The sequence below is a fragment of the Pogona vitticeps genome, chromosome 3 (genome assembly GCF_051106095.1).
Source record: "Pogona vitticeps strain Pit_001003342236 chromosome 3, PviZW2.1, whole genome shotgun sequence".
NCBI lineage: Eukaryota > Metazoa > Chordata > Lepidosauria > Squamata > Agamidae > Pogona > Pogona vitticeps.
The window spans coordinates 123,567,713-123,589,477 of record NC_135785.1 but is presented as its reverse complement, the minus strand read 5'-3'; the positions used below and the strand labels follow the sequence as shown (position 1 = coordinate 123,589,477).

At 44.5% G+C, this 21,765-nt stretch overlaps 1 protein-coding gene across 10 annotated transcripts in view; it reads left to right on the top strand.

The window, feature by feature from the left end:
• The first annotated feature begins 479 nt into the window (after positions 1-479).
• The window catches only part of AKAP11 (A-kinase anchoring protein 11), an 86,563-nt gene continuing 65,277 nt past the window's right edge, over positions 480-21,765 (top strand). For 2 of the 10 annotated variants that reach the window (XM_020804258.3, XM_020804251.3), the window contains exons 1-2: positions 521-694; positions 8,257-8,395. The gene's annotated coding sequence lies outside the window, so the exon portion shown is untranslated. Of the gene's footprint in view, positions 695-1,015; positions 1,279-1,733; positions 1,815-8,256; positions 8,396-10,695; positions 10,778-21,765 lie in introns of those variants that run through there. The other 8 variants (XM_078390712.1, XM_078390709.1, XM_072994767.2 and 5 more) reach the window with 6 other exon arrangements.

The following is a 21,765-nucleotide window of genomic DNA, read 5'->3' as shown; positions in this document are numbered from 1 at the left end:
CCCACTACCGCCAGTGAGCTTCCATGGCTGAGCAGAGATTTCAGCCAGGCTTCCTGAGCCCTCCTCCCTCCCTCTGCCCGCTATGTTCACCGTGCATATCCTGCTACAAGCCATACCATACGATATACAATTTATGTGCTATGCTATGCTACATACATATACAGACACACAAGCTTTTTTTTCTAAACAATTGAACACTACTTCAAGTAAATCTGTTCTGGATTTCTATAGGGCTGGATGAGATGCTATAAATGGAAATCCTATGTGTTTTCTCCATCCCCCCCCCCCATCTGTCACCATACTGAGGAGAGATTAAGACCTCTTGCACAATGCAGGGACTCGCATGACACGGCGAGTGATGTGCAGCGCGCAGGGGCCGGGGGGGGGGGGAGGAAAGGACGAAGCGTAGCCTCTCCAGCGGCCCCTTCTGAGCCTGCGCAGGGACGTCAGAGAGCGGCGAGGAAGAAGACGCCGGCCCGGGGGAGGGGAGGGTGGCCTCTGGCGAGAGCGGACTTGGCGGGGGGGGGGGGGCAGAAGCGCGGATGCAGGAATTGCCGGAGCGGGAGGCAGGGGGAAATGGAAGCCCCGAGTCTCGCGAGAAGAGGAAGGGCAGCGAGAGCGAGAGAGAGATGGGGCGATCCCTGAGACGGTGATGTTGGCGTGCTTTTGGGGAATGAGGCGCGCCTGACGTGAGGTGATTCGCCGGTCGCGGGGACAGGGAGGCCGGCACGAGATTTGAGCCGGGAGGGGTGGGTGGGGGGAGGGGATGCGGTGCGCTCCCTGCCGAAAGCGGCTGAAAGGGAAGCGGCCGAGGATTTTGACCCTTCCCCCCCCCCCACTCCCCGCAGGAGGCTGACAGTTAGCCCGTCGTTGTTGTCCTTTGCCCTGCACGCCCCTCATCTGGGTTGGACTTGTGGGGCGGGGCGGGGGAAGGGAGGGAGGGAAGGGAGGAAGGAGGGGCGGAGGCTCCGCGGCGTTGCCGACCCTCTCCAGCCCCCTAAGGGAGGGGGGCCCCGGCGGCTCCTCTCCCGCGGCATCCTCCGGGACGGCGCTTCCGAGCCCTCCCTTCTCCTCCACCCCATCTCTCTCCACGACCTTTCTCTCCAAAAGGGCCCCGAGAGGGAAAGAGAGAAACTCTCGGGTGCCTCGTTAACGTTTAACAGGGCAAAGGGTGATAACGCAGCTTGGCTGCCCTCTGGGGCTCCAAAAAAGGGGCGGTTGTGTCAGTAGGACGTTTTTCAGCAGCCGTCTGACCCTTCGTGGTCAATAAAAGCAGAGGTAACGTTTCAAACGGGGCAGAGCGTCGGGACTGTTTGCTTGTTGGGTTTGTGGACCAGCAAACGTGTGGCAGAGTCAGTCTGGTCGCACTTAAGAAGTTAATTCTGGTGTCAGGGTAGATAGTGGTAGCAAGAGGCTGCAAATGGAAGAGAAGATGTGACAGGGGCTTGTAGTTCTTTCCTAGCATCAGAGCATTGCACAGTTTGAGATTATGGAGGCATATAAGATATAAACAAATTTCAAAGAAATTAAAATAATTACCAGAAGCAGCTTACTTCAATTGCATTATCTTGGCCATTTACTATATCTTTTTCATACAAGTGGTAGGGCATAAAGTGCATGCACATAAATGCTGCGTTGATTGAAATTCCCCACTTTCACAGGAAATTTGTCCTATATCTAAGTAACCCCATTTTGCTTGATTATTTTTTTGATCTTCTTCCTCTGCTTTGAAGTCTATTAAATGATTTCTAGGTAGTCCAGCCAGAATCTTGTCCTGATGGGTGACACTCTTTGGCATTCATCCACTTGGCAAGGTGTGTTGTTTTTGCTCTTCACAGTTTTAGCCTAGCCTCTTCTAGGGTTTAGTATTTAGAACTTGAGAAATGTGCAGAAAACGATTTCTCAATTTTAGCTATCATCTAGGGCAGGGGTCTCCAAACTACAGCCCGCAGGCCACATCCAGCCCACCTTTCCTTTTTATCCAGCCCAGGTATAAGAAGAGGATGGAAGGGGGACCCAAGCAATCCCCCACCCCCTCTGTATTTGCAAAGACAGTGGGGGTGGGGGATTGCTTGGGTCCCTTTTCTCTCCTTCAGCCCTCAAAAATTTGTAAAATATATGATGTGACCCTCACACTAAAAAGTTTGGAGACCCCTGATGACTTTGGTGCTATATTATCTTATTTCATTCATTATTTGCTAGCCCCTCTCGGCATACTTCTGGAGGGACACTGCTAGCCAAATAATAGACTTTTTCAATGGGGGTAGGTCTCAGGCAGCCATAATAATCCTGCATTATTATTACTTCCAGTTGTTTCGCATGTGCTAATCTATAATGCACAGCAGTAGAATATTCTATTGTGGAATAGCATGGGAAAAAAGCTGTTGTTCTTATTGTTCGTAGGTGTGCACCCAAAGTCTTACCCAGCCAATTTCTTAAGTAGATTATTTCTGACAGAAACTTTCTGTTTTATGTTTAAACAGTGTTTTTTTGTAGGTCAGAGTTCGATCCAGAGTGACACCCAAATACTTTTTGGGGCAAGGCAGTATTCCAATAGGTTGCCTTCCCAGCTAACTACGGTTGGAGTTTTCTCTCTGCTTCTTTATTCTTTAAATGGAAGATACAGATCTGTTTTTAAGGGATTTCGTTTCAGCTAGTTGTTGAGAAAGATCTTATAATGCAGGGGTTAGCTGATGCTCAATGGACTCAAAATTTTCTCTCTGGACTTTCGGAAGTCCCCCTGGACTATGCAAATTCATCAGTGTAAATGAAACTCCTGGACTACAAGAACATTGATTGATCATTTGTGTAAATGTTAAAAACTAATGGTGCCAGGACACTGCCCTGTGAGAGACTGTTTCTTTGATTTCTCTAGTGACTGACCTTCCCTTTATATTTAACAAAAAATCTTGAGTTTTGAAGTACAGTGGTACCTCGGTATACAAACGTCTCAGTTAACGTAATTTTCGGTTTGTGAATGAAAATCTACCGAAAATAATGCCTCGGTTGACAATTCTTTTCGTAATACAAAGCAGGTTTCCCCAGGATGCATTGTGCCTGGGAGGTTTATAGTGCCGCCCCGTGCATGCGTTCCTATGGGAAACCACGTTTCAGTTTGCATTTTTTTTGCAATACAAAACCTCCCGGATAATGAATTAAATTTGTAAAACAAGGTACCACTATAGTGTAGTTATGTTTTTGTTAGTCCATGAGCTTCAATAAGAAAGATAGTGGCTTGATAGAGACTATCGGATGAATTGGTAGTAGAGGGCATATTTGAACCAGGCAGTTCTTGGCCCAAATTGAAACAAGTGCCTCATATTCTTTAGTATCTCAACAGTAAAATATCGCCCAAGAGAGGGCTAGTAGCCCAGTGGCAGATCACTTGTATGCATGCAGAAAATCCAAGGTTCATTTCCTGAGATGTCCAGATAGGACAGAAAGATATCTTGTCTACCAACAGTGAGTATACAAATACTAAAAAGGATCAAATAAATATTATACGAAAAACAGAAACAACACCAAAGCACATTCAAAGCAGCACAATACAACAATCCGTTAAAAAACCCCACTCACTCACGCAGTCAGTCAGTCAAGGAAAGCCTGCCATTTGAAAAAGGCCTTCACATGTTTGTGGAAAGACAGCAAAGATCAGGCCAGCCTTGCCTCCTGTGGGAAGGGTTTCCAGAGTCTGGGAGCAACAACAGAAAAGGTAATCTGTGTACCCACTTGTGAATGTGGCAGGACTGAAACAAAGGCCTCTCCTGATAATCTTGACATTCAAGCAGGCTCATAAAGGGAGATGTGCTCCTTGAGCTAGTGTGGACCATTTAAGGCTTAATAGGTTAGAACCAACTCCTTGAATTCAGCCCCAAAATGGATCAGCAAACAGTGGAAATGCTGTAACAAGGGGGTTATGTGATTCATGTAACCAGCCCCATTCAGCGATCTGGCTGATATGTTTTGGACCCACTGAAGTTTCAAAACACTTTCCATAGGCAACCCCATATAAAGTGCATTACAGTAATCCAGCTGGGATGTAAATAAGGCATGTGTCACAATGGCCAGATCAGACCTCTCCATAAATAGTTGCAGCTGGAGCACTAGTTTTAGTTGTGCAAAGGCATTTCTGTCCACCAGTGAAACCTGGACATCCAGGCTGAGAGATGAATCCAGGAGCACCCCTAAGCTATGTCCCTGTGTTTTCAGAAGGGAGTGCAGCCCCATCCAGCACATGCTGCATCCTTATTCCCTGATCTGCCTTTTGACTGGATTAAGTTCAGTTTCACCCTCATCCAGTCCATTGACATCAGACCCTGCTCTAGAGCAGTTCCAATGATTCTGTGAAGGCACTGAATTCACTACCCGAGTTAGATGTTCCCAAGCAAAAAAAGTTGATGAAATAACGGAACTGATCTTCCTTTCAGCACTCAGACTATACAAAATAGAGCAGGACAAAGTTTTTGTGGTGCAAGGTATAAGGAAATGAACCTGAGGAACCAAACGGAGTTTGAAGATACCATTCTTGATATCTTCTCAAATCATTTATGAGGCAAAGCTGGAGTGTGGTGAATGTCTTACCGAGTCTGTGCAGGGACTTTTTACCTGTTAGGTTTCCAATCTTTGCTTCAGCAGATTGATTGGATTTATACCCCGCACCATCTGGCAACCAGGTCACTCGGGGCAGCTAACAACAAAATAAACAGCACAATATTAAGACACGAGAAAAAATTAAAATAATACATACATTCAAACAAATATAATAACCAGCAAGATAAATTAAAACATGGCAGTGAAGGTGATAAAAGGATGATGAAAAAGATGACAAAAAGGGTGGCACAAGGGAGGCCCCTCTATGTGTGGCTAGAGGGGCCAGAATGAAATGCTTTAGGGAAAGGGTTAATCTGACAAAGCCTCAGATTCCTTGGTAATGTGATTTCAGCAAAATGTTTTTAGCAGGAAAGTTTGTTTTCATGTGCTGTCAAGTTGGAACGGACTTATAGTGACCCTAATAGGGCTTTCAGAGTAAGTCAGATATTTAAGTAGTGGTTTTACCAGTTCCACAGCTTCAGTGAACTTCCATGGCTGAGTGGAGATTTGAACCCATGCCTCATAGTCTGTCATTCTATTCACTATACTGCACTGGGTATCCCAGTACAAAGGTAGCAAGCAGAAATCTGGAATGTTTGGCACAAAGAACATCAGAAGTCAACAGCAATGATGCTATGAAAGAATTGAGGAGAACACTAAAACCGTCTGGGTGCTGAAGCTTTTATTTGAGAAGATGTGAATAAAAGGGATTAGGATCTGGTTCTGTCTGGGTGGACTCCTGGCCAGTACAGACAAAAGCAGGGATATAGGTGTGGTTAGGGTGGACCATAATTTTCCCAGGCAAGGCTTCATGACTGTAAACCTACTCCAAAAAGTGCTTCCCTGGAGTATCATACATACCCAGATGCAAAGCATTGGTAATATATAACTGAGTATATTTGTTGCCCATTTCTGATTGCTAGAAGTCAGGTCTGTGTCGTTTATATGGGTGTCATATTAGCATGTGTACAGGACCTATGCTTTGCTGGTCGTATTCCAATTCCTAAATTTTTCTGGTTGTCACAGCATTTTTCAAGCAAAACTGCCATACTTCTGTGCTGTGGTGGCGGCAACGGATACGCTGCCAGCACCAGCTGCTCTGGATCCGCCTGCCAGATCCACTGCCAGCACCGCGGCTGCAGCCGCCTTCTCAGGTTTGGTGGCGGCGCTGCGGCAGGAACAGATCCGCTGCCAGCACCAGTTGTTCGGGATCTGTCTGCCGGATCCACTGCCATCACGGCAGCTGCAGCCGCCTTCTCAGGTTTGGCTCGCTCCATTGCCCCGATATCACTTCCCTTCCGTTCCTTCATCCCCGCATCGCCCCTTTTCATTCCATCGCCCCCCTAAAAATGAAATTGCCCTCTGGGGGGCGATATCACCCAGGTTAAGAACCACTGTCTTAGACTACGTCTCCCATCAGCTCTTGCAAGCAGGGTCAGTGATTATGTGAGATGTGGTGCAAAGTGTCTTTGGCATACAAGATGGAGGAAGGATGTCATGCATAAACAATACTGGAATATCTCATAAAATACAATACCAGGTTAACACTTTATTCATTTAACTTACATTATGATTTTTACACACAAAAGGAGCTAAGGGTAGCTAACAGTAATAAAATTTAAATAAAGTAAAATCTTAATTGAAATCTAACATAAATAAATTAAAATAAATTAAAAACACAGTGACAGAACCAGCAGCTTTCCAGTTAGAGTCCTTCTTTGGCTGAACAGCTCTTACCCGGGACTGTTCTGAGTAAAAATGCCTTTGTTTGAAAATTGAAGAACATTGCAAGAGCTGAACTAGCCTTCAACCTAACTCTGAACTCAGTGCAACAGCTAATGTTTCCTTGCTGCCATTGACTTAAATTCTGTTGCACAGCATAGTATGTTTCACTAGAGTAAGCACATTGAATCAGTGGGGATTTGGTGAATCAACTCCTCTGTAAATCCCATTGGTTCAAATGGGCCAATTATGGCTAGTTATGGCTGTCTATGGTAAAATAAATCACAACTAGACTAGGCCCATTTGAATGAGTAGAACTTGGAGGAGTTGACTCGCAAAATCTCAACTTCCTTCCTTCCTTCCTTCCTTCCTTCCTTCCTTCCTTATTAATTAATTAATTAATTAATTAATTAATTAATTAATTAATTAATTAATTAATTAATTAATTAATTAATAAATATACTGACTTAGTATTGGGCACTGCTCTACATGATTTACAAAGATAAAATAAGCAATAACCCTAACCACCAAACAGAACCAATAAAATAAATACTTCAAACAGTTGATACAGTTGCCCTACTCTAGTGCAACTGAGGGTGTGACTGGAAGGTCTCTTTTCTTATCTCTTTTCTGTCTGTATAGAGGTGATCCAGCATGAACCTAATTTATCAGTGCAGTGATAAGATGATCTAGTCTTAAACTCAGTAGTTTGTGTAATTAAAAAAGAAGTGTAGGCAACTAGGGAGAAAAATGGTGGGGATAGGTGTTTTTACTGTCCCAAAACACCATGCCCCAGCTTAATATATCATCATAGCACCATAGAGTCATTCTCCCCTGTCCTTTTGTAGACTGATTACTGTTCAAAATTTTTCCAGCATTTAAAAAGTAAAAGTCCCCAGAGGTAGGGGGAAAACTCTGAATCTGAAGCAAAAAGAACTGGGCAAATTCGCATAAGCTTTGGAGTTGTGTGATAATTGAAAATTATTTCAAATTGACTTTCTAATTGCGGAGCAAATCCTGAAGTATTCCTCAGTGTAGTCACAGCCTTATTATCTAAAGCAACAGAATTTCAGTCAGTACATTGTAGTGGTTAGATTGGGTTGTATTTCCAGAGGAGGCTTTTGTGGTCCATTCCCCTTGCTTCAACCAACATTTTTACAAGTGTTCTAGATCTATGTTCTTGGACTAAAACTCCCAGAAGCCTTCACCACTAGCTGTCATGGCCAGGATTTCTGGGTATTGTAGTTGAAAAACATCTGGGGACCCAAGGTTGCAAAGCACTGGCCTAGATAAATTCCTGTTATATCTCGAAGAAGTAGCTGTGTTTGTCTATGCAAGCATAGCAGGCAAAATCCAAAGAAACAAAAGAGGGACAAAAACATGTGGTACCGTAAAGACTATTACAGTATATTTTAATGTGAGCCTTCTGAAATCTGCAAACGCTCACATTAAAATATAATAGTCTTTAAGATACCACATGTTTTTGTCCTTGTTTTGTTTCTTTGGATTTTGCCTTATATTGTCTTCCAACTGTAATCCTTCCTTGCTTTCCCAATATTCCTTCCAGCTTTTTTTCACCCCATGAAAATCCATTAAGGAGGGATCAAATGGAATTATTGCACTATTTATGTGTTTATTTATATATTTACAATATTTCAATGTGGCCTTTCTCCCCAAAAGGATCTAAGGCAGCTTGGGTCTATGCCTTTTGACTGGTACTATCCCTATCCATTAGGAGGCATCCCATAACAGATGAGCAGGGTTTATTAAGAAATTTTGGTGGCCAGTATGGAAATTTACTTGTAGTATACTGGCTTTCTCGATAGTGGATGGTAGCCACAAAGTTTTGTAACAACCAATATTGTGGGTGGGTCAACTGTTATTAAATAATATAGATGTTTTCAAGTTATACTTAATTAACCTTCTAACCTTTTCTCTCTAAAGGAAATGTCCTCCTCTTAAGTACCAGGACTTAGTTCTAGAACATGTGAAACATTAACAAAGCAGAAGAGCACATTTCTTATTGCCAAGTAACCACATTCTACCGCTCCTCTCCATCTGCTGTGAAAGAGAAGGTCTTCAGGTGAGAAGATATAGTTTGTAGCCATAATGTAACCATAACACTTGTTCTTTGTTAAAGTTGAAAAAAAAACCTGTGATGCAGACAACTGTTAATGGTTTAATTTTAATGCTTTGAAAGAGCTTTCTCCAGAACTTGGTTCCTAGGAATGATCACCAGAAATCTTTGAAATTAACTGATATTCACTCAGCTGAAATCCTGTCACTTAGCCTAATAAGTTGTAGCTAGAATAGGCCCATTGAATCAGTGGGGATTTGGTGAGTCAACCCCTCTGTAAATTCCATTGATTTAATGGACCTGTTCAAATTGTAACTTGCTACATGAAGCAACAAGATTTCATCCATTAGGTTACTAATTAATTCTATGAATTAATTGACACATTTTTAGAAAGAGATTTTTGTTCGTGGAACATAGCAGCAGCAAAGTATTTGTACAAGAAATTTCTACACACATCACTATAAGGAAAGTCTATGTTGTTATTTTCAAACTGCAGACACAGAGCTGGTTGTAGAGCACCAACAGTTTTAATAGCAGAGGCAATATTCAAACAAGAATTGTGAATCTCGGATATTATACTACTTTAGTACAGTGGGCCCTCGACTTACGAACTTAATCCGTTCTGGGAGGACGTTCGTACCTTGGAAAGTTCGTAAGTCGACTTAGCATTTCCCATTTGAAATGCATGGGAACGGAATTAATCCGTTCCAGCATTAAAAAAAAAATACAAAAATAAAAATAAAAAGAGCAAGTCCCATGTTGGGACTGCAAAACACACACACACACAAACCACAGAAACATAACCCCCCCAGTCCAAACCCACCCTCCAAAACCCCCACAGAAAAGTTTTTTTTAAAAAGGACTTACCAATCCGAAGCCTCCCGGCCCTCCGCTGGTTCCGTGTGGCCGGGGGCGAGTGGCCAGGTTTCCGGCCTGCTCTAGCCTACCGGCCCTCCGCTGGCTCCCTGCAGCCGGGGGTGAGCTGCCAGGCGCCCGGCCTGCTCTAGCCGCCCGGTGCTCCGCTGGCTCCGCTGCCTTTGGAGCTTTCAAAGGGCTTCCTCCAATGTTGGGGAAAGCCCTTTGAAACCTCTGAAGGCACTGATCGCGGGGGCGAGGACCCCCAGGGAGGTCTCACATGATAGCGTGCAAGCCCTGGGAGACCTCCCTGGGGTCCCTGCCGCCGCGATGGGCGGCTTCAGAACTCTCTGAAGCCAAAAAGGCAGGGAGAAAGCGCGGGAAGTTCGAACTTCTCCTGCTTTCTCCCTGCCTTTTTGGCTTCAGAAGCAAGCCGGCCGGCCAGGGAGAAATCGGCACCCTCCTTCCACCCAATGGTGAGTCCCCTTTGCGCCGGCTGAGACCTCCCTGGGGGTCCTCGCCCCCGCGATCAGTGCCTTCAGAGGTTTCGAAGGGCTTTCCCCGACATTGGAGGAAGCCCTTTGAAAGCTCCAAAGGCAGGGACGAAGGGCAGGAAATTCGAATTTCCCGCTCTCCCTGCCTTTTGGGTTCGTAACCTGATCTGCGTTCGTAAGTAGGGTTTACTACTTGCGATGAGATCGGGTTCGTAACCCGAAATGTTCGTAACTAGGGCCGTTCGTAAGTCGAGGGCCCACTGTATCCAATTTGTCATCAAAGTGTTAATTTAAAATTCCACTTTTTCCATCAAAGTGCAGGATTTAGACTAATATGTGTCTCTTTATGTAACAATAACGTTACACATACATGTGTTTAGATAAACTATCAGCTACAAAAGTGGTTTCTTAACCTGTTTCTACTCTAGATGCCAAGTTCAAATCCCACTCCAAATATTGATACTATATACCTTTATTATACTCTTAGGTAAAGTATTTTGCTTTGCCCATTATTGATTGATTCTTTTAAATCCATTTTCTTTTTGTTAATTATCAGCAACAGTTTGGCTGAGGAAGAAACCTTATGGCATGCAGTGATACCATTCTGTTACTCATGTTCAGTCAGGAAGTAAACATAAATAGCTAGACTAATTTTGTCTCCCATGGAAATGTGAGAAGAGGAAGTGAACTTAGTTGACTAAAATTTATTTTTAAAATATTAGGAAAACAGCCCCCCCCCAGATTAATTTCCTTTCTCACAAGATTGTAATAAAGCAAATAAGGAGTTGCATACCAGTCAAATATTTTACAAACTGTTTGTTTCCTGAAGTTAAAAATTGCCAAATGTCCCATGAAGCCACAAGTGTCACAGTGTTGATAGCCATGTGCCTTCTCTTTGTTTTGTTTTATTTTTTTCCATGAGGGTGTCACTTGTTAGGGAGGGAGGGAGTAAGAGCTGCTTGCTCACCAGTTCTGAAGTGGTCAGAGGCAAAACTAGAGACATAGCAGAGGTTCTCTGAAAGGCCATCTGGAACTGCAGGTATGTCTAACTAAACAGGCTGTCGTCTGTGGCATTGCCTGGGACAGCCCACAAAACATTTTGCTTTCTGCTGAGATGTGAGAGTATACCACCCATTTGATCTGCTTCCCTGCTCTTTAAAGCTCTTGTGAGAGATTGGATTTGGCTCTAGACATTTTAAACTTTTACAGAACAATCCAATGTATGTCTAATCAGGTAGGTTAAGGTAGTATTGCAGTGTTCAAAAGTTAATTTTACTAATTGTACGTAAGCCACTTTGGGAACCTTCCTGAGTGATATACATGCTTTAAATAAAACAAAATATGCAGTTTTGAAGTCAGTGTAAGTGTTGAACTGATTAAAGTATTTTTAAAATATTAATACAGTTAATGCTTGCACACGCGCGCACGTACACACACTCTCTCTCTCTCTCTCTCTTTCACACACACACACACACACACACACACACACACACTACCATGTTTCCCCGAAAATAAGACAGGGTCTTATATTAATTTTTGCTCCAAAATGCAGTAGGGCTTATTTTCAGGGGATGTTTTATTTTTTTTCATGTACAACAATCTACATTTATTCAAATACAGTCATGTCATCTTTTTCTGATTGCTGCACAATGGTGGAGGGATGGGGTTTCACTTAACTAGGGCTTATTTTTGGAGTAGGGCTTATATTATGAGCATCCTGAAAAATCATACTAGGGCTTATTTTCAGGGTAGGTCTTAGTTTCGGGGAAACAGGGTAACACAACTATTTCTTTGGAAACTTAAAATAGAGTTCTTGTTAACTATTGAATATAGTTCAGGAGTTGCTGAAAATTATCTATAGGTTTTTGATGCTTGGAAAAGCTGCATATATATAGGGCTGTGTATGTGAATTATACAATAAATGGAGAAAAGGAGCACAACTCACCCTCACACAGTGTGTGGTATGCATATTATATGTGTTGCTGATACTTTGCTGCTGTTCAATCTGGACTTGTTAGCATCCTTTTGTTGTTTGTTCCATGGTTTCCAGGGGGATTTCATAGACATTCACCATCACCAATATTGATATCTGTGCTGTTCTGGCCAACTCTGACCTCTCTGTTGGTTCAAAGCACTGAAGAGAAACCTGGCATGCTGATAGTTCTACTTCTGTGCTCTGTGTGTTCTTTTAATGTGTGGCTCAATAGCACTATATCAGACTTATTTAACCACAGTGCTTTTAATGAGGCAACAATTTTAAATATATGGCTGTGTGCAAAGGACCTTTCGCAATAGAAGTATAAGAAGCAAATTGGGATATCGCTACTGCTGCAGTTACAGCAGCAGAAGCAGAGGTACTCACAGTGAAAGACAAAGCACACACATTTCTCAGTTGCCTCAGAAGTCAGATATCCATAAGAATACTAAACACCCATGAGAATTTCCCCTCCTTTCAAAGTCTTTTCAATGGGATTTTCCTTTCTGTCTTGAATGAAAAAGGTTGAAATTCTCATGGAAGAATTTTTTTAGAAATTTTAAGTATGCCAGTGAGTTGAAGAAGTGGAATGGTGGGTTGCTGAATCTTGTGATTTGGAGCACTGTATCAACCTTTTTGAATACTTCATTGCTTCTTAGCCAATTAGGCTGTACACATAAACAGAAATTAAACTACAGTGGTGCCTTGCTTAGCGATTGCTTTCTTTAATGATGAAATCGCTTAGCGATGACTTTTTTGGAGCAATCTTGTGCTCTGTTTAACAATGGTTCCTATGGGCGATTTTTGCATAGCGATGTTTGGGACCATGCTTCGCATAGTGATGACAGTTTGGGTCCCCCTGTTTCACTTAACGATGGTTTTCGTTAAGCCTCATGTTGGCTGTTTTTTAAATGTTTAAAAATGTTTAGAATGCTTGAAATCATAAGTGCACTTAATAAACCCTTTGTTAAACTAATTTGACTTTGTTCCGACTCTTTTTAAATTTGTTGTAATTTTTTTCCCCCATTGAGATGCATTGAATAGGTTTCAATGCATTTCTGTTGGGGAACCGTGTTTCGCTTAGCGATGTTTCCTATGGCGATTTTCGCTTAAGGACGGCAATCCGTTCCCATTGGAACGGATTATCCGGTTTTCAATGCATTTCTATGGGAAACTGTGTTTCACTTAGCAATGAAATCGCTTAACAGCGATTTTTTGGGAACCAATTATCATCGTTAAGCGAGGCACCACTGTACTCTTAAAAGATAGTATTTGGCATGTAATATAAATACACATAAACAACCAGAAAAACATAAAACAATAAAAGAAGCATTCTCAGAAAAATATCAAATTGTAAGATTAACTTGAAGAGCTTGTGAAGCAGGCAATGAGTTCCATTTTTCCATGGCTCATTTAATGAATTTAGTAGTCCGATAAGACATCTAGTAGTCTCTGCCAGCTAATGCAGTTGCAGAAATAAAACTGTACATAAAGGAGAGTTGTTCTTGATCCTGGTTTTTAAGAGTTTCAGACATTGACCTCTCAAGTCCGTATACAGAGGGCATTCTGTTAGAAAATGTACCATATCTTCCATCCTGCTGGGCAATATCTACCTTTATCACTTTGGTCTATGTAAAATCCTTGACTCTCTTGCAATTTCAGCAAGCTCAGTCTGCCTTTAATTAGCAGTTGTCTCAGCTCATATTAGCTAATAAGGGACAAATATGTAGGAACCTTTCCAAAAGGCAAGGAAAAGGTTTATATTTTCTGTTTGAGTGTCAGCTAACTACAGATGCCATGATAGTCTGGATGTCAATATTGTGTGATCTTGCAATAACATCTTCTTTAATAATATCTTCTTGGGCACGATCCAGCCAAGATGGTGATGTGAGTACAGGTGCTCTGTTGCTCTGCTTTTTCCTGACAGCCTGAAAAATATTTTAGAGACATTTTACTCCCCTTACTGTAGAGAAATTAATTGCATTTGCAGGACATGGGGAGGAAAAAAAATATCAAGAGCAAGATTTAACTCTTATTCCCCGCTGATCCGTCAGACAATTACAAATCAACGATCTGATCTCAAAAAATGATGAGTGCTTCTTCTGCTATTGCATGCTCAAATAGATATGAGGCTCTCAGTTTAGAATCAGAAACCCAAGGTTCAGCAGATACAAACTCACCTGTAAACAATGAATCATCATCAGGGTTTGAGTCTGCAAGCCCCCAACTGATATTGTATAATCCAGCCAGAAAGCCCTCGGAGAAAGCAGAAGCTAATCAGGGCTATCAAAAGGAATTGCCCCTGGACATTATATCAGAATATTCCCTCCTTACTGCCGAGACTATCAAAAATATTTTTAACAACTTACCTTCATTTCCAGTAAATGTGGTTCATTAGGGCATGCTTTTAATGTTCTTAGCCAGAAGATTACAGAGGCTCTCTCCTCACTTATTTTTCTGAAGAGCCATGTTAACAGCAACTCTCCATTGCCTGATGAGAAGGCACAGACTTTGCAGACTACTTCTCCAGGAAGGAACAACTGAAGGTGTGAGCCTGAGGAGTTGGGGTTGGGGGGAATGTGCTGCAGACCATCCAAATAATGCTACATGTTCTTAATAACTAGATAAATCAAAAATGATGGGCAAAAAGGAAAACTATTCAACATTTACTGAATTAGGTTCTTGTGATCTCACAGAAAGTTGAAAAACTACCACATTTGTCCTCAAGGATACTGACTTTCAGGCAGTCAATTGTATCTTCCAAATTACTAAACATGAAAGGGTTTCTATCCCTCTTTGGTATAGAGTTGTTGGTGATGAAAAGATCTGCCCTCTGACTGAAACCAATACTGTATTGGCGGAACACCCACTCCTTTTGACCTTGAAACCTCAGTGCTTCCAGTTGGCTTAACCAGACCATCAGCATTATCTCAGAATGATGATAAACGAACAGCCAACTTGCTAAAGGACAGAGCTTTGCCAGAGCAACATCTTAACATCTTAAGAACCAATCCTCTGGATGATCAGTGAAGCCTATGGATTTGGAGGTCAATAGGAACCTTCAAAGTTAACCCAGAAGCTGAGATTCTCAGTTCTTCCATTGAAGGGGGAAAAATGGCTAAATCCTCAATGTCTAAGAAAATACATTGGTTCCTGACCTAGCAGCCAACAAGGTAAGTGCTAGATCTGACAAGAAAAACAGCTCAATGCTTCAGCCAAAATAGCGAAGATCCTCCATAGGGTGGCCATTTTGGGATCCCTGTCTTGCGGACAATTGGTCCGGAAAACAGCGGGGAGCCATTTTGCGAACTGCCAGTCAGCTGTTTCTAATCGTCGTCTAGTGAAAAAATGGTTCCCAAAGCAGGGTACTATTCATCGTAAAGCAAAAAAAACATAGAAACATCGTTTTGCGATTGCAAAAAAGTCATCGTAAAGCGATTTTGTCATCAAGCGGGTCATCGTCAAGCAGGGCACCACAGTAAAAGCATTTCAACCTTTCTGGAAAGCTAGACCAAGGCATCCTGGGAATAGGGTGGGCAACCCCTAGTTTGATGATGATTGTGGGCAACTTAAAAAGGAAATTAAAAGACAACATAATTTCCTGAGGAAAAAATGATGTAGTCTATTTGGCACTGCGGAAACAATTAATTTTAGAAAAGAAGCTTGAGTATATCATGCAACAGTCACCTGAATGGTTTGGAAGGTAATGACAGATCTTAATTTTGGCGTCTTATTGCAGCCAGAAGACACACCAGCAAACTCTGTACTGACCTAACCATATCCGCACATAAATAGGAACTCCACTATTATTCCTTGTTTTTTGATAAGAATTGATCACTACTTTTTACTGAAGTGAAAAATATACATCTCCCCCCCTTCTGCTATAATTCTCTTTTTTCTGGCTTTTGTGGACTTTGTGCCAGCTTTTGAAAATTACAGCAGAATTTCAAAGTGAATATTGAGAAAACTAAAGTCTTTTGGTTCATTCAGGCAGTGACCAAAATGCAGTCTTCTTTCTATCTGCTAAATTTGTGGTTGGCCGGCTGCCAGCCTTTTGCAGAGGGAACTGGCCAAGTCACCCTTTGCTCTGCAGGATTGAGCCCTGTTGCTTCTTGGCTGCCTCCTCCCCTTCCCTACATCAGCCACCTGGCTCAAGGGGAAAAAGAAGGCTTTTAAGCCGGAGCTGCTTCTGGGGCCCTTTCAGACCAGCATTCCTGCACTCGGGGGAGCCGAATTTCATCTGCCTTCCGCAGCTCACCGAGTGAGAGACGGTGGGTTTGTGGTTGGCCGGCTGCCAGCCTTTTGCAGAGGGAACTGGCTAAGTCACCCTTTGCTCTGCAGGATTGAGCCCTGTTGCTTCTTGGCTGCCTCCTCCCCTTCCCTACATCAGCCACCTGGCTCAAGGGGAAAAAGAAGGCTTTTAAGCCGGAGCTGCTTCTGGGGCCCTTTCAGACCAGCATTCCTGCACTCGGGGGAGCCGAATTTCATCTGCCTTCCGCAGCTCACCGAGTGAGAGACGGTGGGTTTGTGGTTGGCCGGCTGCCAGCCTTTTGCAGAGGGAACTGGCCAAGTCACCCTTTGCTCTGCAGGATTGAGCCCTGTTGCTTCTTGGCTGCCTCCTCCCCTTCCCTACATCAGCCACCTGGCTCAAGGGGAAAAAGAAGGCTTTTAAGCCGGAGCTGCTTCTGGGGCCCTTTCAGACCAGCATTCCTGCACTCGGGGGAGCCGAATCTCATCTGCCTTCCGCAGCTCACCGAGTGAGAGACGGTGGGTTTGTGGTTGGCCGGCTGCCAGCCTTTTGCAGAGGGAACTGGCTAAGTCACCCTTTGCTCTGCAGGATTGAGCCCTGTTGCTTCTTGGCTGCCTCCTCCCCTTCCCTACATCAGCCACCTGGCTCAAGGGGAAAAGAAGGCTTTTAAGTTGGAACTGCTTCTGGGGCCCTTTCAGACCAGCATTCCTGCACTCGGGGGAGCCGAATTTCATCTGCCTTCCGCAGCTCACCAAGTGAGAGACGGTGGGACTATGGCTGGGCTCTCGCCGGCTGCCAGATTCCCTGAAGGAACCGGTTGGGGAACAAGCTGGGAAACAGGGGGGTCTGAGGGGTCTCTGGGGCAACCAATAGAGACAATATACGGCAGGGGAAGATACGGCGGTGGGAGTAGAGCATGCCCGAGTAGGAGAAAGGAGGTTAGATACCTTACACCTATCCCCCTTTCTAGCTCTACTCCTAGCCAAACGGTACCAGGTGACCATATCAGCCACCCCCCGGGCCACATGGTATTGTTGGTAAATGCCAGGTCGGCAAAAAACAAGACTGCCCTCATCCATGACTTAATTTTGGATGAGGGGGCCGACCTGGCATGCATTACTGAGACCTGGGTGGGAGAAGAAGGAGGAGTTCCTCTATCTCAGTTATGTCCCCCTGGGTACTTGGTCCAACACCAGGGTCGCTCGGAGGGGCGGGGAGGAGGTGTGGCAATAGTCTACAAGGATTCCCTCCATTTTTCCAGGCTCCCTGTCCCCTTGGGAAATGGTCTAGAGGGCCTGTATTGTGTGTTGGGCTTGCGAGACAGATTAGGGATTCTGTTGGTGTACCGCCCACCCTGCTGCTTACCAACAGTCTCCCTACCTGAGCTGACGGAGGTGATCTCGGATCTGGTGTTGAGGACCCCCAGACTTTTGGTACTGGGGGACCTCAATCTCCATGCTGAGGCCACTTTATCAGGGGCAGCTCAGGACTTCATGGCCGCCATGACAACCATGGGGCTGTCTCAACATGTCATCGGCCCGACTCATGAGAAAGGCCATACACTTGACCTAGTATTCTCTGCGGGACAGGGGGATGGTGGTCCGGATGTGGTGGATTTATCTTTGACTCCGTTGTCATGGTCGGACCATTTCCTGGTAAAATTTAGACTCTCAGCCACTACTACCCTCTGCAGGGGTGGGGGATCAATTAAAATGATCCGCCCCCGGAGACTTATGGATCCTGAAGGATTCCTGAATGCTCTAGGGGAGTTTCCAGCTGATATGGTCGGCGCTCCTGTCGAAGCCCAGGTCGCCTTGTGGTACAAGGAGATGGCCCGGGCGGTTGACACGATCGCACCTAGGCGCCCTCTCCCTGCCCGCAGAGCCTATAAGGCTCCATGGTACACAGAGGAGCTTTTGGCCATGAAACGGTTGGGGAGACGGCTTGAGCGCAGATGGAGGAAATATCGCTGCGACTATGACCAAACACAGCTTAGAGCCCATTATCGGGCCTACTCTGTGGCAATACGGCTGGCGAAACGCCAGTATTTCTCCAGCCGTATCGCTTCCTCGGTGTGTCGTCCAGCAGAGCTATTTCGAGTGGTCCGGGACCTTCTTCAACCTAATGGTTCGGTGGAGGTCCTGGACTCCTCAGTGGCTCGCTGTAACGAATTTGTTACGCACTTTGAGGGAAAAATTGCTCAGATTCGCAAAGATTTGGACTCCACTGTTGATGCAGAGCCCATGGTTGTGTCCAGTGCTCCGGACTTATGTCATAATTTATTGGATGAGTTTCAGTTGTTGCGACCTGAGGATGTGGACAGGGTGCTTGGATCGGTTCGTGCCACCACTACACAACTCGACCCTTGCCCATCATGGCTAATAAAGAAATCTGCCAGGGGAGTTTGCACCTGGATCCTGGAGGTCATCAACTCCTCGTTAAGAGAGGGAGTGGTTCCTGCCCCATTAAAGGAGGCAGTGATTCGCCCGCTCCTAAAAAAACCTAACCTGGATCCAGGTTTAGTGAACAACTATCGTCCAATAGCAAACCTCCCTTTTCTGGGCAAGGTGTTGGAACGTGTGGTGGCTGAGCAGCTCCAGGCTCTCCTGGATGAAACGGATTATCTAGATCCATTTCAATCGGGTTTCAGGCCGGGTTATGGGACGGAAACTGCCTTGGTCGCCCTGTATGACGACCTTTGCCGGGAGAAAGACAGGGGTAATGCATCCCTGTTGATTCTCCTGGACCTCTCAGCGGCTTTCGACACCATCGACCATGGTGTCCTTCTGGACAGACTGGCTGGGATGGGAATTGGAGGCACTGTTTTACAGTGGTTCCGTTCCTACCTGGCTGATCGAGTCCAGAAGGTGGTGCTGGGGGACAGTAGCTCTGACCCATGGCAGTTGCGTCATGGGGTTCCTCAGGGCTCTATACTGTCCCCCATGCTGTTCAATATCTACATGAAACCGCTGGGGGAGGTCGTTAGGAGGTTTGGGCTGAGGAGTCAGCAATATGCTGACGACACCCAGCTCTACCTCTCATTTTCTACCAATCCAGGTGTGGCAGTCACCGTTCTGAACTCGTGCCTGGACTCGATAATGGTCTGGATGAGGGTCAATAAACTGAGGCTCAATCCAGACAAGTCTGAAGTGCTGCTGGTAGGTGCCCCGCCAGATAGGTTAAAGGGCCATCTCCCTACCTTAGACGGGATCACACTCCCCCTAAAGGATAGGGTCCGCAGCTTGGGGGTGCTCCTTGACCCCAGTCTGACCTTGGAAGCCCAGGTGGACTCGGTGTCCAGGGGTGCCTTCTTACAGCTGCGGAGAATATATCAACTTCGCCCTTACCTGGATGAGCGGAGCCTGGCAGCAGTCACTCATGCACTGGTAACAACCAGACTGGATTACTGCAATGCGCTATACGTGGGGCAGCCTTTGAAGACGGTCCGACGACTGCAACTGGCACAGAACCGGGCTGCGCGGCTGGTAAGTGGTGCCGCCGCACGGACTCATATCACGCCGGTTCTGAAAAATTTACACTGGCTGCCGGTTGCTGCTCGGGCCCAATTCAAAGTGCTTACTTTGACATATAAAGCCCTAAACGGCTTAGGACCTGGTTACCTAAAGGACCGCCTTCTTCCGTATGTGCCTGCCCGTCCTCTAAGATCAGGCCAGGAGGCCCTTCTGAAGGTGCCATCTCTGAAAGAGGTGAAGGGGATGGCATGTCGGAATAGGGCCTTCTCGGTTGTTGCCCCCCAACTTTGGAACACCCTCCCTAGAGAGATCCGCCTGGCTCCGACACTCTTGGCCTTTCGGCGCCAGGCAAAGACCTTTCTGTTCACCCAGCATTTTAATTAATTACTTTTAATGTTTTAATTGTTTTAAGAAATATTTTAATATATGGTATTTTATACTGTTTCTTAAAATGTTTTTAATGTTTTTAGGTTTTAATGTTGTACGCCGCCCAGAAGCCATTGGCAATGGTGCGGCTAAAAAATATTGTAAATAAATAAATAAATAAATAAATAAATAAATTCTTTTGAAGACACATCAATAAATCTGCCTAGTCAGTGAATTATTACTAACATTCTCCCCCCCACCAGACAGAGACAGCGAGAGAGATCACAATAGTAATGTTTAAATGTATATGATTGAGAGTATGACTACAAAGTGAGGAAAATGTGAATTCACTCACTGTGAAGTCACATTTGGGAACTTGGGTTTCCATAAATCTATTTGCATAAGTGTGGCCACACAGGAAGAGGGGAGAGAAGCATGTTTGTAGCTTGTGTGCTGCTCTGTTGGTTACAGATGTAAACTAGGGTTTTCTACTCTCATTTCTTCCTCTTTTTATCCTAAGCTGTAATTTTGTTTAAATCTTGCTCACAGAGGGAGGATGTGCTCACATTTCCTAAGCTGGTTTTCTTAGAGAAAAATCTTGCCAATGGAGAGAGGCAGTGCTTGCCATCATAAATTGTTTTAAAAAGAAAAAAGTCTTATTGATGAAGATAGGCTTTGCTGACCATTCCCAAGCTGTTTAAAATACAGTGGTGCCTCCACTTACGACCATAATCCATTCCAGAAGATGGACGTAACTTGAAATAGTCGTAAGTCGAAGCACCATTTCCCATAGGAATACATTGAAATGCAATTAATCTGTTCTGGCTGAAGAAAAAAATCACACACACCCCAAAAAACCCACTGCAAGACTAATTGGAAACGTGATCAATCCCTTCCAACCAAAGGGGGGGGGAAGCAATCAAGCATGCAAGACCCATTGGAAATGCACAGAAAACAAACGGAGCAGATTGGAAATGCACAGAGAACAAAGGGGGCAGGTCGGAAATGCAAAGAAAACAAAGGAAAAAGCAAGGGAAGCATGCAGGACCCATCGGAAATGGGGGAAAAAACCCAAAAAAGCAACCAAACCCCCCAAGGCCCATTGGAAATGGAGAGGGGAAGCCAAAAAACAAAAAAGCACCCCAAGACCCATCACAGCACAGAAACATAACGCCCCCAGCTCATAACCATGTTGCAAAAGCACCCAGAACAGTTTTTAAAAAGCAGAAAACAGCGCCTTCCCTTACCAGGCAGCCTGAAGCCTCTGTACAAACACACACACACGCTCGCTCAGAAGGAGGCAGTCCCAAGCCTCCTCTGACGCACACACTCTAACTACTGGGGCAAAAGAGCTACAAAGAAGCAGTCTCGTCGCCACCTACAGTTAGAAATTTGAATTTCCTGCTTTTCCCCCCTTCGGAAGTGGAAGCTCTGGTTGCAAGTAGAAGCAAATTTTGGGGCCGGAGCTGGTCATAGCTCAAAATGGTTGTAAGTAGGGACGTTCGGAAGTTGAGACTCCACTGTAAAAATAGTTTTGCTAGCAGAGGCTTTACTCCCTTTTCCTATGAGTACGTGCTGGCACAGTGGCTTTTCTGCGTTTCTACAAGCAAGCACACCAACTGAACCAATATGAATGAATCTGTTTTTGTTTTAAGTAGAAGCACCGGCAGAGGGGGTAAAAACTCTGGACTGATTCCTTTTGCATTTCCTTTTGAATATGTCATGAGTGGAAAAAATGGGTCAGCCTATCCATATCCCAGAGCATTCCCCATAATTTTTGCCAATCTTATTGCATCCTTAGGGAGTAAACCCAGTAATGTAAAACAGTGTTGTTTTTATATTGCAGATGGGCTGAGCCTTTGACAATGACTTGTCAAAGATTATCTTGCATAAGTTTTAAACAGGCAGTCCTCCAGATAATATTATCTTAAGTCATTATGCAACAGTAGCAGATCAACATTTTT